Source organism: Microcebus murinus, chromosome 11 (genome assembly GCF_040939455.1).
Source record: "Microcebus murinus isolate Inina chromosome 11, M.murinus_Inina_mat1.0, whole genome shotgun sequence".
Taxonomy (NCBI): domain Eukaryota; kingdom Metazoa; phylum Chordata; class Mammalia; order Primates; family Cheirogaleidae; genus Microcebus; species Microcebus murinus.
The window spans coordinates 101,838,957-101,853,126 of record NC_134114.1 but is presented as its reverse complement, the minus strand read 5'-3'; the positions used below and the strand labels follow the sequence as shown (position 1 = coordinate 101,853,126).

The 14,170-nt window shown below is 62.0% G+C and overlaps 4 non-coding genes across 4 annotated transcripts; all 4 read right to left on the bottom strand.

Moving 5' to 3' along the window:
• Window positions 1-1,936: 1,936 nt before the first annotated feature.
• Window positions 1,937-2,055, bottom strand: LOC142874110 (5S ribosomal RNA). The gene has a single exon (XR_012921945.1). It is a non-coding gene; the product is annotated as a 5S ribosomal RNA (ribosomal RNA).
• Window positions 2,056-5,886: 3,831 nt separating this feature from the next.
• On the bottom strand, window positions 5,887-6,005 carry LOC142874109 (5S ribosomal RNA). The gene has a single exon (XR_012921944.1). It is a non-coding gene; the product is annotated as a 5S ribosomal RNA (ribosomal RNA).
• A 3,840-nt stretch (window positions 6,006-9,845) lies between these two features.
• Window positions 9,846-9,964, bottom strand: LOC142874108 (5S ribosomal RNA). Its single transcript, XR_012921943.1, has one exon. It is a non-coding gene; the product is annotated as a 5S ribosomal RNA (ribosomal RNA).
• Window positions 9,965-13,802: 3,838 nt separating this feature from the next.
• Window positions 13,803-13,921, bottom strand: LOC142874102 (5S ribosomal RNA). Its single transcript, XR_012921942.1, has one exon. It is a non-coding gene; the product is annotated as a 5S ribosomal RNA (ribosomal RNA).
• Between the last annotated feature and the right edge of the window lie 249 nt (window positions 13,922-14,170).

The window sequence follows — 14,170 nt, the reverse complement described above, 5'->3', positions numbered from 1 at the left end:
TTCGGATGTTTTTGCCACTCTAAGGACCCGCAGGCCAGCTGGGCCTTCTGGCAGCACAGAGAGCCCCGGAATCCGACCTGGAGAGCTGGGTGTACGTCCCCATGAGGAGGCGGTCCCCACCTCCGCGGCTCTCCCCTTGCGGGGAGCGGCAGCCACGGGGCCTCAGAGAAGGCACCAGGCTGGGCCCCCACGGCACAGCGGGAGCACGTCCCCCGCAGGCCACTTAGGGACAGGCGGCCGGCCGGCGGACGGTTGGGTTGTGCAAGACGCCGCGGCCGCCCTGCTACCGGGTTCCTGGGAGGGCGTCCTGGAACCAGCGTCCACACCAAGCCCTTGGAAGGCCCAGGCGACGGAGGAGCCCCGTCAGGCAGGGGCCGAGGATGGTGACGGCCCGGGCAGGGAGGAGCGTGTCAGGCAGGGGTAGAGGACGGTGACAGGTGACAGGCCGGGCGGGATGGAGTCAGTCAGGCAGGGGCCGTGGAGGAGACGGGCTGGGTAAGGGTTAGGGTTAGAGTCAGGACACAAGTCACAATCGCAAAGACCTGGAAGCGACCCGAGTGCCCATCGACCCACGAGTGCGTAAATGAAATGTGGCGCGTGGACACCACGGAGTGCTATTCGGCTGTGAGGAGCAGCGGTGAGGGGGCACCTCTCGTGGTTCTCCTGGCCAGAGCTGGAACCCGTTCCAGTAAGCCAAGCATTCCAAGAATGGACACACGAGCACCACGTGCTCGCGCTCACCAGCAAATGGGTACGAACCGATGGACACCTAAGTGGACACAGAGGAATCACCTTCATCGGGTGGGTGTCGGGCGGGTGGGGGGAGGGGATGGGCATACACATCCATTAGGAATGGGGTGGGTGCGCACCGACTGGGGGATGGGCGCACTTGAAGCTCTGACCCGAGGGGGGAGGCTGGGAGAGGGCAACGCACCCGACCTTAACATTGGTACCCCCACAATACGCTGGAACAACATGAGAGGTAAATGAATAAGAACACGGGGGGGGGGAGAGGGGGGCACGGGCAACACATGTCACCTTAATACTTGGACTCCCATCATCTGCTTGAAAAGAGAGAGAAAAGAAAATGCAATAATAGAGATAAGAGACACTTTTTAAAAATAATGAATCCGGCCGGGCGCTGTGGCTCACGCCTGTAATCCTAGCTCTTGGGAGGCCGAGGCGGGCGGATTGCTCAAGGTCAGGTGTTCAAAACCAGCCTGAGCAAGAGCGAGACCCCGTCTCTACTATCAATAGAAAGAAATGAATTGGCCAACTGATATATATATAAAAATTTAGCTGGGCATGGTGGCGCATGCCTGTAGTCCCAGCTACCCGGGAGGCTGAGGCAGAAGGATCACTCGAGCCCAGGAGTTTGAAGTTGCTGTGAGCTAGGCTGACGCCACGGCACTCACTCTAGCCTGGGCAACAAACCGAGACTCTGTCTCAAAAAATAAATAAATAAATAAATAAATAAATAATGAATCCGAAGAGAAAAGTAAAAGGAGGCCTGTGGAGCAGGTCGGGGTGTGACTCCGGATCCCCCAACATCAGGTGCCACCACCAAAGATTCCTACGTGTAGCCCATAGAACCCCAAAAGCAACGGGAGGAGTTCTGGTCACATACTCCCTCAAAATGACATCCTGGCCTTCTTCGGGAACTCCCTCCCCTCTCAGACTCTCAAGGTTTCCTCCAGCGTGTCGGTTCCCACAGAGCAGACCTTTGGTCTGAGACCTGACAGTCCAGAAGCCACGCATGCTGCCGCGTGGCGGCGGTGTGGCGGCTCGGGACAAGAGGAGGCCCCACAGTGCGGGCTGGGGCGCCAGGCACCGCGGCGGGCGCTGAGGGTGGGGGTCACCCCCACCCCGGGCCGCCCCCGCACTCCCAGAAACGCGACAGAACCAGAGGCAAAAAAAAAAAAATAAAAAAAGAAGAAGCCTACGGCACCCGGTATTCCCGGGCGGTCTCCCATCCAAGTTCTAACCAGGCCCGACCCTGCTTAGCTTCCGAGATCAGACGAGATCGGGCGCGTTCAGGGTGGTGTGGCCGTGGACGGCGGAGGGCGCCCCTGCCCCGCTCAGGAAGCCGAGCCTCTCTGCGCTTCCCCGCCCCAGGCCCTGCGCCGGCGCTGACCCGCGCCGGGCCGGGCCTGTTGAGTTCGCCGGCCGGGTCCGGCGGGCTCCGAGGGACGGGGGTGACAGGCGGGGCGGGCAGGGAGCGGCGGGCCGGGGTTGGGGGCTGTCTCTCTATACACACACACTCACACTCACTCACTCACTCACACTCACACAAGATGCGCCTCCACGGCTGGACCCGCCAAGGTGGAGACCTTCCAGCCCCCCTCCTCTCCTCGCCTGGCCTCCTTCACCTCCCCGCCCCCACCCCCAGCGCGCTGACTGCGCACGGGCGGGCGGGGCGCTCGCCCTTTGACCCCAGCCAGGGGCCGCCCTCCCCCACAACCCCTTTCAGTTGCGCCCCCCACCCTGTGGCCGGGCGGCCGCCTATTCCCCCGGGCCAGGGCTGGGGCACAGCGCACGGGGGAGGGGAGCGAGTGTATGGGGCGTCTCTCTCTCGGGATGTGTCCCTTGGGTGGGGTGGGGTGGCGTGGTTTGTGGGGCGCTGAAGAAATCAGTCCCCTCCATCTCCTCCCTCTGGAAAACCCCCAAGCCCTTGGAGAACTGCCGGCAACGCTACCGTGGGGGCCGGGACCCTCCTCTGTGTCCTCCTGTGGCCCAGTCCAAGGGGCCTGGGCCTGGCCGGGGCTGCATTGGACCCCAACCACCCTGGCGTGTGGACTCGCTAAAAATCGGCGACTAGATATTGGATTCCAGCGTCATTGAGGTCATTTCACTAATGAGTGCACCGGAAAGAGTTTCCTAATCCATCTGTGAGGGTGGCAACTGAAAGAGAATTTGAAAGCTGACAGAATAGGCGAGGAAAGGCATAGGAGATTTCCACACCCAGTAAGGAAGCCTTTCCCGAAATGGAAGAAAGAAAGGAGCAAACAGAGACACCGGTAGCCCGCCCGGATCAGAGTCTGCCCCTGACAGAAAGTACCCTGACCAGGTTCACCCGTGGGTGGGTGGCGAGCTAGCGGCATTCAGAAGAGCCAGGCCCGCGGTCTGTGCAGAAGACACCTGCACTCGGGTGTGTGTGGCGGCACAATTCCCAAGCAGCTCCAGATGTTAATCCAAGGAGAAGCCAGGGAGTTCCCAACGCCCCAGGTGTCCTCAGCCCACGACTGGCTGCTGTGGGAATGCGAAGCCCGGCTCCTTGTCTCAGAGCAGGGCAACCAGGAGGTGTGATGTCCACACCGGGGTTCCTAGGAGGATCAGACTGAAGCTGGGACTTGGCCTGAAAGTGTCCCCTCGCATGGCCACCCCCTTCCCCTTCCTGCTCCTCTACTCCTGGTGCCCCTCCATCCAGGGGCCAGACCTTAAAGAGTCACCCGCAAGAGAATCCTGGTCCCAAAGGAGCCTTCTGGGGGACCCGTGCTGAGAGAGGTTGTGGGCAGGGCCCGCTGGGGCTCTGCCCGACCCAGGGCTGAGAGATGCAACCTCCCAGCTCTGGGTCCCTGCAGGAAGTGTTGGCAAGCACAGGGCCAGTCCTCCAAAGGCCCAGGTGCAGGGAGCCCAGGCCAAGCAGCCCGTGGAAGAAGCCACATGCTGTGCCACCCCGGGGAACACGACTGCAGGCCACAGCCCTTCCCGCCTCCTCCTCCTCCTCCTCCCACCCCGCCCCCGCCCCCGCCCCCACCTGGCGCAGGGCCCAGAGACACCTCAGACACTTGCTACCCAAAGTGCAAAGGGCATCAGTTGCTCCTCCAAACCCCCCCACCCAGCCCAGCAGACCGCGTTGTCCAGCCAGCCCCCAGGCCTCCCTGGGGCGCCCAGCAGAAAAGTGCAGACACCCACCGGACCCTCAATCTCAGTTTTCGGATGTTTTTGCCACTCTAAGGACCCGCAGGCCAGCTGGGCCTTCTGGCAGCACAGAGAGCCCCGGAATCCGACCTGGAGAGCTGGGTGTACGTCCCCATGAGGAGGCGGTCCCCACCTCCGCGGCTCTCCCCTTGCGGGGAGCGGCAGCCACGGGGCCTCAGAGAAGGCACCAGGCTGGGCCCCCACGGCACAGCGGGAGCACGTCCCCCGCAGGCCACTTAGGGACAGGCGGCCGGCCGGCGGACGGTTGGGTTGTGCGAGACGCCGCGGCCGCCCTGCTACCGGGTTCCTGGGAGGGCGTCCTGGAACCAGCGTCCACACCAAGCCCTTGGAAGGCCCAGGCGACGGAGGAGCCCCGTCAGGCAGGGGCCGAGGACGGTGACGGCCCGGGCGGGGAGGAGCGTGTCAGGCAGGGGTAGAGGATGGTGACAGGTGACAGGCCGGGCGGGATGGAGTCAGTCAGGCAGGGGCCGTGGAGGAGACGGGCTGGGTAAGGGTTAGGGTTAGAGTCAGGACACAAGTCACAATCGCAAAGACCTGGAAGCGACCCGAGTGCCCATCGACCCACGAGTGCGTAAATGAAATGTGGCGCGTGGACACCACGGAGTGCTATTCGGCTGTGAGGAGCAGCGGTGAGGGGGCACCTCTCGTGGTTCTCCTGGCCAGAGCTGGAACCCGTTCCAGTAAGCCAAGCATTCCAAGAATGGACACACGAGCACCACGTGCTCGCGCTCACCAGCAAATGGGTACGAACCGATGGACACCTAAGTGGACACAGAGGAATCACCTTCATCGGGTGGGTGTCGGGCGGGTGGGGGGAGGGGATGGGCATACACATCCATTAGGAATGGGGTGGGTGCGCACCGACTGGGGGATGGGCGCACTTGAAGCTCTGACCCGAGGGGGGAGGCTGGGAGAGGGCAACGCACCCGACCTTAACATTGGTACCCCCACAATACGCTGGAACAACATGAGAGGTAAATGAATAAGAACACGGGGGGGGGAGAGGGGGGCACGGGCAACACATGTCACCTTAATACTTGGACTCCCATCATCTGCTTGAAAAGAGAGAGAAAAGAAAATGCAATAATAGAGATAAGAGACACTTTTTAAAAATAATGAATCCGGCCGGGCGCTGTGGCTCACGCCTGTAATCCTAGCTCTTGGGAGGCCGAGGCGGGCGGATTGCTCAAGGTCAGGTGTTCAAAACCAGCCTGAGCAAGAGCGAGACCCCGTCTCTACTATCAATAGAAAGAAATGAATTGGCCAACTGATATATATATAAAAATTTAGCTGGGCATGGTGGCGCATGCCTGTAGTCCCAGCTACCCGGGAGGCTGAGGCAGAAGGATCACTCGAGCCCAGGAGTTTGAAGTTGCTGTGAGCTAGGCTGACGCCACGGCACTCACTCTAGCCTGGGCAACAAACCGAGACTCTGTCTCAAAAAATAAATAAATAAATAAATAAATAAATAAATAAATAAATAAATAATGAATCCGAAGAGAATAGTAAAAGGAGGCCTGTGGAGCAGGTCGGGGTGTGACTCCGGATCCCCCAACATCAGGTGCCACCACCAAAGATTCCTACGTGTAGCCCATAGAACCCCAAAAGCAACGGGAGGAGTTCTGGTCACATACTCCCTCAAAATGACATCCTGGCCTTCTTCGGGAACTCCCTCCCCTCTCAGACTCTCAAGGTTTCCTCCAGCGTGTCGGTTCCCACAGAGCAGACCTTTGGTCTGAGACCTGACAGTCCAGAAGCCACGCATGCTGCCGCGTGGCGGCGGTGTGGCGGCTCGGGACAAGAGGAGGCCCCACAGTGCGGGCTGGGGCGCCAGGCACCGCGGCGGGCGCTGAGGGTGGGGGTCACCCCCACCCCGGGCCGCCCCCGCACTCCCAGAAACGCGACAGAACCAGAGGCAAAAAAAAAAAAAAGAAAAAAAGAAGAAGCCTACGGCACCCGGTATTCCCGGGCGGTCTCCCATCCAAGTTCTAACCAGGCCCGACCCTGCTTAGCTTCCGAGATCAGACGAGATCGGGCGCGTTCAGGGTGGTGTGGCCGTGGACGGCGGAGGGCGCCCCTGCCCCGCTCAGGAAGCCGAGCCTCTCTGCGCTTCCCCGCCGCCTCCTCCCGCCCCAGGCCCCGCGCCGGCGCTGACCCGCGCCGGGCCGGGCCTGTTGAGTTCGCCGGCCGGGTCCGGCGGGCTCCGAGGGACGGGGGTGACAGGCGGGGCGGGCAGGGAGCGGCGGGCCGGGGTTGGGGGCTGTCTCTCTATACACACACACTCACACTCACTCACTCACTCACACTCACACAAGATGCGCCTCCACGGCTGGACCCGCCAAGGTGGAGACCTTCCAGCCCCCCTCCTCTCCTCGCCTGGCCTCCTTCACCTCCCCGCCCCCACCCCCAGCGCGCTGACTGCGCACGGGCGGGCGGGGCGCTCGCCCTTTGACCCCAGCCAGGGGCCGCCCTCCCCCACAACCCCTTTCAGTTGCGCCCCCCACCCTGTGGCCGGGCGGCCGCCTATTCCCCCGGGCCAGGGCTGGGGCACAGCGCACGGGGGAGGGGAGCGAGTGTATGGGGCGTCTCTCTCTCGGGATGTGTCCCTTGGGTGGGGTGGGGTGGCGTGGTTTGTGGGGCGCTGAAGAAATCAGTCCCCTCCATCTCCTCCCTCTGGAAAACCCCCAAGCCCTTGGAGAACTGCCGGCAACGCTACCGTGGGGGCCGGGACCCTCCTCTGTGTCCTCCTGTGGCCCAGTCCAAGGGGCCTGGGCCTGGCCGGGGCTGCATTGGACCCCAACCACCCTGGCGTGTGGACTCGCTAAAAATCGGCGACTAGATATTGGATTCCAGCGTCATTGAGGTCATTTCACTAATGAGTGCACCGGAAAGAGTTTCCTAATCCATCTGTGAGGGTGGCAACTGAAAGAGAATTTGAAAGCTGACAGAATAGGCGAGGAAAGGCATAGGAGATTTCCACACCCAGTAAGGAAGCCTTTCCCGAAATGGAAGAAAGAAAGGAGCAAACAGAGACACCGGTAGCCCGCCCGGATCAGAGTCTGCCCCTGACAGAAAGTACCCTGACCAGGTTCACCCGTGGGTGGGTGGCGAGCTAGCGGCATTCAGAAGAGCCAGGCCCGCGGTCTGTGCAGAAGACACCTGCACTCGGGTGTGTGTGGCGGCACAATTCCCAAGCAGCTCCAGATGTTAATCCAAGGAGAAGCCAGGGAGTTCCCAACGCCCCAGGTGTCCTCAGCCCACGACTGGCTGCTGTGGGAATGCGAAGCCCGGCTCCTTGTCTCAGAGCAGGGCAACCAGGAGGTGTGATGTCCACACCGGGGTTCCTAGGAGGATCAGACTGAAGCTGGGACTTGGCCTGAAAGTGTCCCCTCGCATGGCCACCCCCTTCCCCTTCCTGCTCCTCTACTCCTGGTGCCCCTCCATCCAGGGGCCAGACCTTAAAGAGTCACCCGCAAGAGAATCCTGGTCCCAAAGGAGCCTTCTGGGGGACCCGTGCTGAGAGAGGTTGTGGGCAGGGCCCGCTGGGGCTCTGCCCGACCCAGGGCTGAGAGATGCAACCTCCCAGCTCTGGGTCCCTGCAGGAAGTGTTGGCAAGCACAGGGCCAGTCCTCCAAAGGCCCAGGTGCAGGGAGCCCAGGCCAAGCAGCCCGTGGAAGAAGCCACATGCTGTGCCACCCCGGGGAACACGACTGCAGGCCACAGCCCTTCCCGCCTCCTCCTCCTCCTCCTCCCACCCCGCCCCCGCCCCCGCCCCCACCTGGCGCAGGGCCCAGAGACACCTCAGACACTTGCTACCCAAAGTGCAAAGGGCATCAGTTGCTCCTCCAAACCCCCCCACCCAGCCCAGCAGACCGCGTTGTCCAGCCAGCCCCCAGGCCTCCCTGGGGCGCCCAGCAGAAAAGTGCAGACACCCACCGGACCCTCAATCTCAGTTTTCGGATGTTTTTGCCACTCTAAGGACCCGCAGGCCAGCTGGGCCTTCTGGCAGCACAGAGAGCCCCGGAATCCGACCTGGAGAGCTGGGTGTACGTCCCCATGAGGAGGCGGTCCCCACCTCCGCGGCTCTCCCCTTGCGGGGAGCGGCAGCCACGGGGCCTCAGAGAAGGCACCAGGCTGGGCCCCCACGGCACAGCGGGAGCACGTCCCCCGCAGGCCACTTAGGGACAGGCGGCCGGCCGGCGGACGGTTGGGTTGTGCGAGACGCCGCGGCCGCCCTGCTACCGGGTTCCTGGGAGGGCGTCCTGGAACCAGCGTCCACACCAAGCCCTTGGAAGGCCCAGGCGACGGAGGAGCCCCGTCAGGCAGGGGCCGAGGACGGTGACGGCCCGGGCGGGGAGGAGCGTGTCAGGCAGGGGTAGAGGACGGTGACAGGTGACAGGCCGGGCGGGATGGAGTCAGTCAGGCAGGGGCCGTGGAGGAGACGGGCTGGGTAAGGGTTAGGGTTAGAGTCAGGACACAAGTCACAATCGCAAAGACCTGGAAGCGACCCGAGTGCCCATCGACCCACGAGTGCGTAAATGAAATGTGGCGCGTGGACACCACGGAGTGCTATTCGGCTGTGAGGAGCAGCGGTGAGGGGGCACCTCTCGTGGTTCTCCTGGCCAGAGCTGGAACCCGTTCCAGTAAGCCAAGCATTCCAAGAATGGACACACGAGCACCACGTGCTCGCGCTCACCAGCAAATGGGTACGAACCGATGGACACCTAAGTGGACACAGAGGAATCACCTTCATCGGGTGGGTGTCGGGCGGGTGGGGGGAGGGGATGGGCATACACATCCATTAGGAATGGGGTGGGTGCGCACCGACTGGGGGATGGGCGCACTTGAAGCTCTGACCCGAGGGGGGAGGCTGGGAGAGGGCAACGCACCCGACCTTAACATTGGTACCCCCACAATACGCTGGAACAACATGAGAGGTAAATGAATAAGAACACGGGGGGGGGGGAGAGGGGGGCACGGGCAACACATGTCACCTTAATACTTGGACTCCCATCATCTGCTTGAAAAGAGAGAGAAAAGAAAATGCAATAATAGAGATAAGAGACACTTTTTAAAAATAATGAATCCGGCCGGGCGCTGTGGCTCACGCCTGTAATCCTAGCTCTTGGGAGGCCGAGGCGGGCGGATTGCTCAAGGTCAGGTGTTCAAAACCAGCCTGAGCAAGAGCGAGACCCCGTCTCTACTATCAATAGAAAGAAATGAATTGGCCAACTGATATATATATAAAAATTTAGCTGGGCATGGTGGCGCATGCCTGTAGTCCCAGCTACCCGGGAGGCTGAGGCAGAAGGATCACTCGAGCCCAGGAGTTTGAAGTTGCTGTGAGCTAGGCTGACGCCACGGCACTCACTCTAGCCTGGGCAACAAACCGAGACTCTGTCTCAAAAAATAAATAAATAAATAAATAAATAAATAAATAAATAATGAATCCAAAGAGAAAAGTAAAAGGAGGCCTGTGGAGCAGGTCGGGGTGTGACTCCGGATCCCCCAACATCAGGTGCCACCACCAAAGATTCCTACGTGTAGCCCATAGAACCCCAAAAGCAACGGGAGGAGTTCTGGTCACATACTCCCTCAAAATGACATCCTGGCCTTCTTCGGGAACTCCCTCCCCTCTCAGACTCTCAAGGTTTCCTCCAGCGTGTCGGTTCCCACAGAGCAGACCTTTGGTCTGAGACCTGACAGTCCAGAAGCCACGCATGCTGCCGCGTGGCGGCGGTGTGGCGGCTCGGGACAAGAGGAGGCCCCACAGTGCGGGCTGGGGCGCCAGGCACCGCGGCGGGCGCTGAGGGTGGGGGTCACCCCCACCCCGGGCCGCCCCCGCACTCCCAGAAACGCGACAGAACCAGAGGCAAAAAAAAAAAATAAATAAAAAAAGAAGAAGCCTACGGCACCCGGTATTCCCGGGCGGTCTCCCATCCAAGTTCTAACCAGGCCCGACCCTGCTTAGCTTCCGAGATCAGACGAGATCGGGCGCGTTCAGGGTGGTGTGGCCGTGGACGGCGGAGGGCGCCCCTGCCCCGCTCAGGAAGCCGAGCCTCTCTGCGCTTCCCCGCCGCCTCCTCCCGCCCCAGGCCCCGCGCCGGCGCTGACCCGCGCCGGGCCGGGCCTGTTGAGTTCGCCGGCCGGGTCCGGCGGGCTCCGAGGGACGGGGGTGACAGGCGGGGCGGGCAGGGAGCGGCGGGCCGGGGTTGGGGGCTGTCTCTCTATACACACACACTCACACTCACTCACTCACTCACACTCACACAAGATGCGCCTCCACGGCTGGACCCGCCAAGGTGGAGACCTTCCAGCCCCCCTCCTCTCCTCGCCTGGCCTCCTTCACCTCCCCGCCCCCACCCCCAGCGCGCTGACTGCGCACGGGCGGGCGGGGCGCTCGCCCTTTGACCCCAGCCAGGGGCCGCCCTCCCCCACAACCCCTTTCAGTTGCGCCCCCCACCCTGTGGCCGGGCGGCCGCCTATTCCCCCGGGCCAGGGCTGGGGCACAGCGCACGGGGGAGGGGAGCGAGTGTATGGGGCGTCTCTCTCTCGGGATGTGTCCCTTGGGTGGGGTGGGGTGGCGTGGTTTGTGGGGCGCTGAAGAAATCAGTCCCCTCCATCTCCTCCCTCTGGAAAACCCCCAAGCCCTTGGAGAACTGCCGGCAACGCTACCGTGGGGGCCGGGACCCTCCTCTGTGTCCTCCTGTGGCCCAGTCCAAGGGGCCTGGGCCTGGCCGGGGCTGCATTGGACCCCAACCACCCTGGCGTGTGGACTCGCTAAAAATCGGCGACTAGATATTGGATTCCAGCGTCATTGAGGTCATTTCACTAATGAGTGCACCGGAAAGAGTTTCCTAATCCATCTGTGAGGGTGGCAACTGAAAGAGAATTTGAAAGCTGACAGAATAGGCGAGGAAAGGCATAGGAGATTTCCACACCCAGTAAGGAAGCCTTTCCCGAAATGGAAGAAAGAAAGGAGCAAACAGAGACACCGGTAGCCCGCCCGGATCAGAGTCTGCCCCTGACAGAAAGTACCCTGACCAGGTTCACCCGTGGGTGGGTGGCGAGCTAGCGGCATTCAGAAGAGCCAGGCCCGCGGTCTGTGCAGAAGACACCTGCACTCGGGTGTGTGTGGCGGCACAATTCCCAAGCAGCTCCAGATGTTAATCCAAGGAGAAGCCAGGGAGTTCCCAACGCCCCAGGTGTCCTCAGCCCACGACTGGCTGCTGTGGGAATGCGAAGCCCGGCTCCTTGTCTCAGAGCAGGGCAACCAGGAGGTGTGATGTCCACACCGGGGTTCCCAGGAGGATCAGACTGAAGCTGGGACTTGGCCTGAAAGTGTCCCCTCGCATGGCCACCCCCTTCCCCTTCCTGCTCCTCTACTCCTGGTGCCCCTCCATCCAGGGGCCAGACCTTAAAGAGTCACCCGCAAGAGAATCCTGGTCCCAAAGGAGCCTTCTGGGGGACCCGTGCTGAGAGAGGTTGTGGGCAGGGCCCGCTGGGGCTCTGCCCGACCCAGGGCTGAGAGATGCAACCTCCCAGCTCTGGGTCCCTGCAGGAAGTGTTGGCAAGCACAGGGCCAGTCCTCCAAAGGCCCAGGTGCAGGGAGCCCAGGCCAAGCAGCCCGTGGAAGAAGCCACATGCTGTGCCACCCCGGGGAACACGACTGCAGGCCACAGCCCTTCCCGCCTCCTCCTCCTCCTCCTCCCACCCCGCCCCCGCCCCCGCCCCCACCTGGCGCAGGGCCCAGAGACACCTCAGACACTTGCTACCCAAAGTGCAAAGGGCATCAGTTGCTCCTCCAAACCCCCCCACCCAGCCCAGCAGACCGCGTTGTCCAGCCAGCCCCCAGGCCTCCCTGGGGCGCCCAGCAGAAAAGTGCAGACACCCACCGGACCCTCAATCTCAGTTTTCGGATGTTTTTGCCACTCTAAGGACCCGCAGGCCAGCTGGGCCTTCTGGCAGCACAGAGAGCCCCGGAATCCGACCTGGAGAGCTGGGTGTACGTCCCCATGAGGAGGCGGTCCCCACCTCCGCGGCTCTCCCCTTGCGGGGAGCGGCAGCCACGGGGCCTCAGAGAAGGCACCAGGCTGGGCCCCCACGGCACAGCGGGAGCACGTCCCCCGCAGGCCACTTAGGGACAGGCGGCCGGCCGGCGGACGGTTGGGTTGTGCGAGACGCCGCGGCCGCCCTGCTACCGGGTTCCTGGGAGGGCGTCCTGGAACCAGCGTCCACACCAAGCCCTTGGAAGGCCCAGGCGACGGAGGAGCCCCGTCAGGCAGGGGCCGAGGACGGTGACGGCCCGGGCGGGGAGGAGCGTGTCAGGCAGGGGTAGAGGACGGTGACAGGTGACAGGCCGGGCGGGATGGAGTCAGTCAGGCAGGGGCCGTGGAGGAGACGGGCTGGGTAAGGGTTAGGGTTAGAGTCAGGACACAAGTCACAATCGCAAAGACCTGGAAGCGACCCGAGTGCCCATCGACCCACGAGTGCGTAAATGAAATGTGGCGCGTGGACACCACGGAGTGCTATTCGGCTGTGAGGAGCAGCGGTGAGGGGGCACCTCTCGTGGTTCTCCTGGCCAGAGCTGGAACCCGTTCCAGTAAGCCAAGCATTCCAAGAATGGACACACGAGCACCACGTGCTCGCGCTCACCAGCAAATGGGTACGAACCGATGGACACCTAAGTGGACACAGAGGAATCACCTTCATCGGGTGGGTGTCGGGCGGGTGGGGGGAGGGGATGGGCATACACATCCATTAGGAATGGGGTGGGTGCGCACCGACTGGGGGATGGGCGCACTTGAAGCTCTGACCCGAGGGGGGAGGCTGGGAGAGGGCAACGCACCCGACCTTAACATTGGTACCCCCACAATACGCTGGAACAACATGAGAGGTAAATGAATAAGAACACGGGGGGGGGGGGAGAGGGGGGCACGGGCAACACATGTCACCTTAATACTTGGACTCCCATCATCTGCTTGAAAAGAGAGAGAAAAGAAAATGCAATAATAGAGATAAGAGACACTTTTTAAAAATAATGAATCCGGCCGGGCGCTGTGGCTCACGCCTGTAATCCTAGCTCTTGGGAGGCCGAGGCGGGCGGATTGCTCAAGGTCAGGTGTTCAAAACCAGCCTGAGCAAGAGCGAGACCCCGTCTCTACTATCAATAGAAAGAAATGAATTGGCCAACTGATATATATATAAAAATTTAGCTGGGCATGGTGGCGCATGCCTGTAGTCCCAGCTACCCGGGAGGCTGAGGCAGAAGGATCACTCGAGCCCAGGAGTTTGAAGTTGCTGTGAGCTAGGCTGACGCCACGGCACTCACTCTAGCCTGGGCAACAAACCGAGACTCTGTCTCAAAAAATAAATAAATAAATAAATAAATAAATAAATAAATAATGAATCCGAAGAGAAAAGTAAAAGGAGGCCTGTGGAGCAGGTCGGGGTGTGACTCCGGATCCCCCAACATCAGGTGCCACCACCAAAGATTCCTACGTGTAGCCCATAGAACCCCAAAAGCAACGGGAGGAGTTCTGGTCACATACTCCCTCAAAATGACATCCTGGCCTTCTTCGGGAACTCCCTCCCCTCTCAGACTCTCAAGGTTTCCTCCAGCGTGTCGGTTCCCACAGAGCAGACCTTTGGTCTGAGACCTGACAGTCCAGAAGCCACGCATGCTGCCGCGTGGCGGCGGTGTGGCGGCTCGGGACAAGAGGAGGCCCCACAGTGCGGGCTGGGGCGCCAGGCACCGCGGCGGGCGCTGAGGGTGGGGGTCACCCCCACCCCGGGCCGCCCCCGCACTCCCAGAAACGCGACAGAACCAGAGGCAAAAAAAAAAAAATAAAAAAAGAAGAAGCCTACGGCACCCGGTATTCCCGGGCGGTCTCCCATCCAAGTTCTAACCAGGCCCGACCCTGCTTAGCTTCCGAGATCAGACGAGATCGGGCGCGTTCAGGGTGGTGTGGCCGTGGACGGCGGAGGGCGCCCCTGCCCCGCTCAGGAAGCCGAGCCTCTCTGCGCTTCCCCGCCGCCTCCTCCCGCCCCAGGCCCCACGCCGGCGCTGACCCGCGCCGGGCCGGGCCTGTTGAGTTCGCCGGCCGGGTCCGGCGGGCTCCGAGGGACGGGGGTGACAGGCGGGGCGGGCAGGGAGCGGCGGGCCGGGGTTGGGGGCTGTCTCTCTATACACACAAACTCACACTCACTCACTCACTCACACTCACAC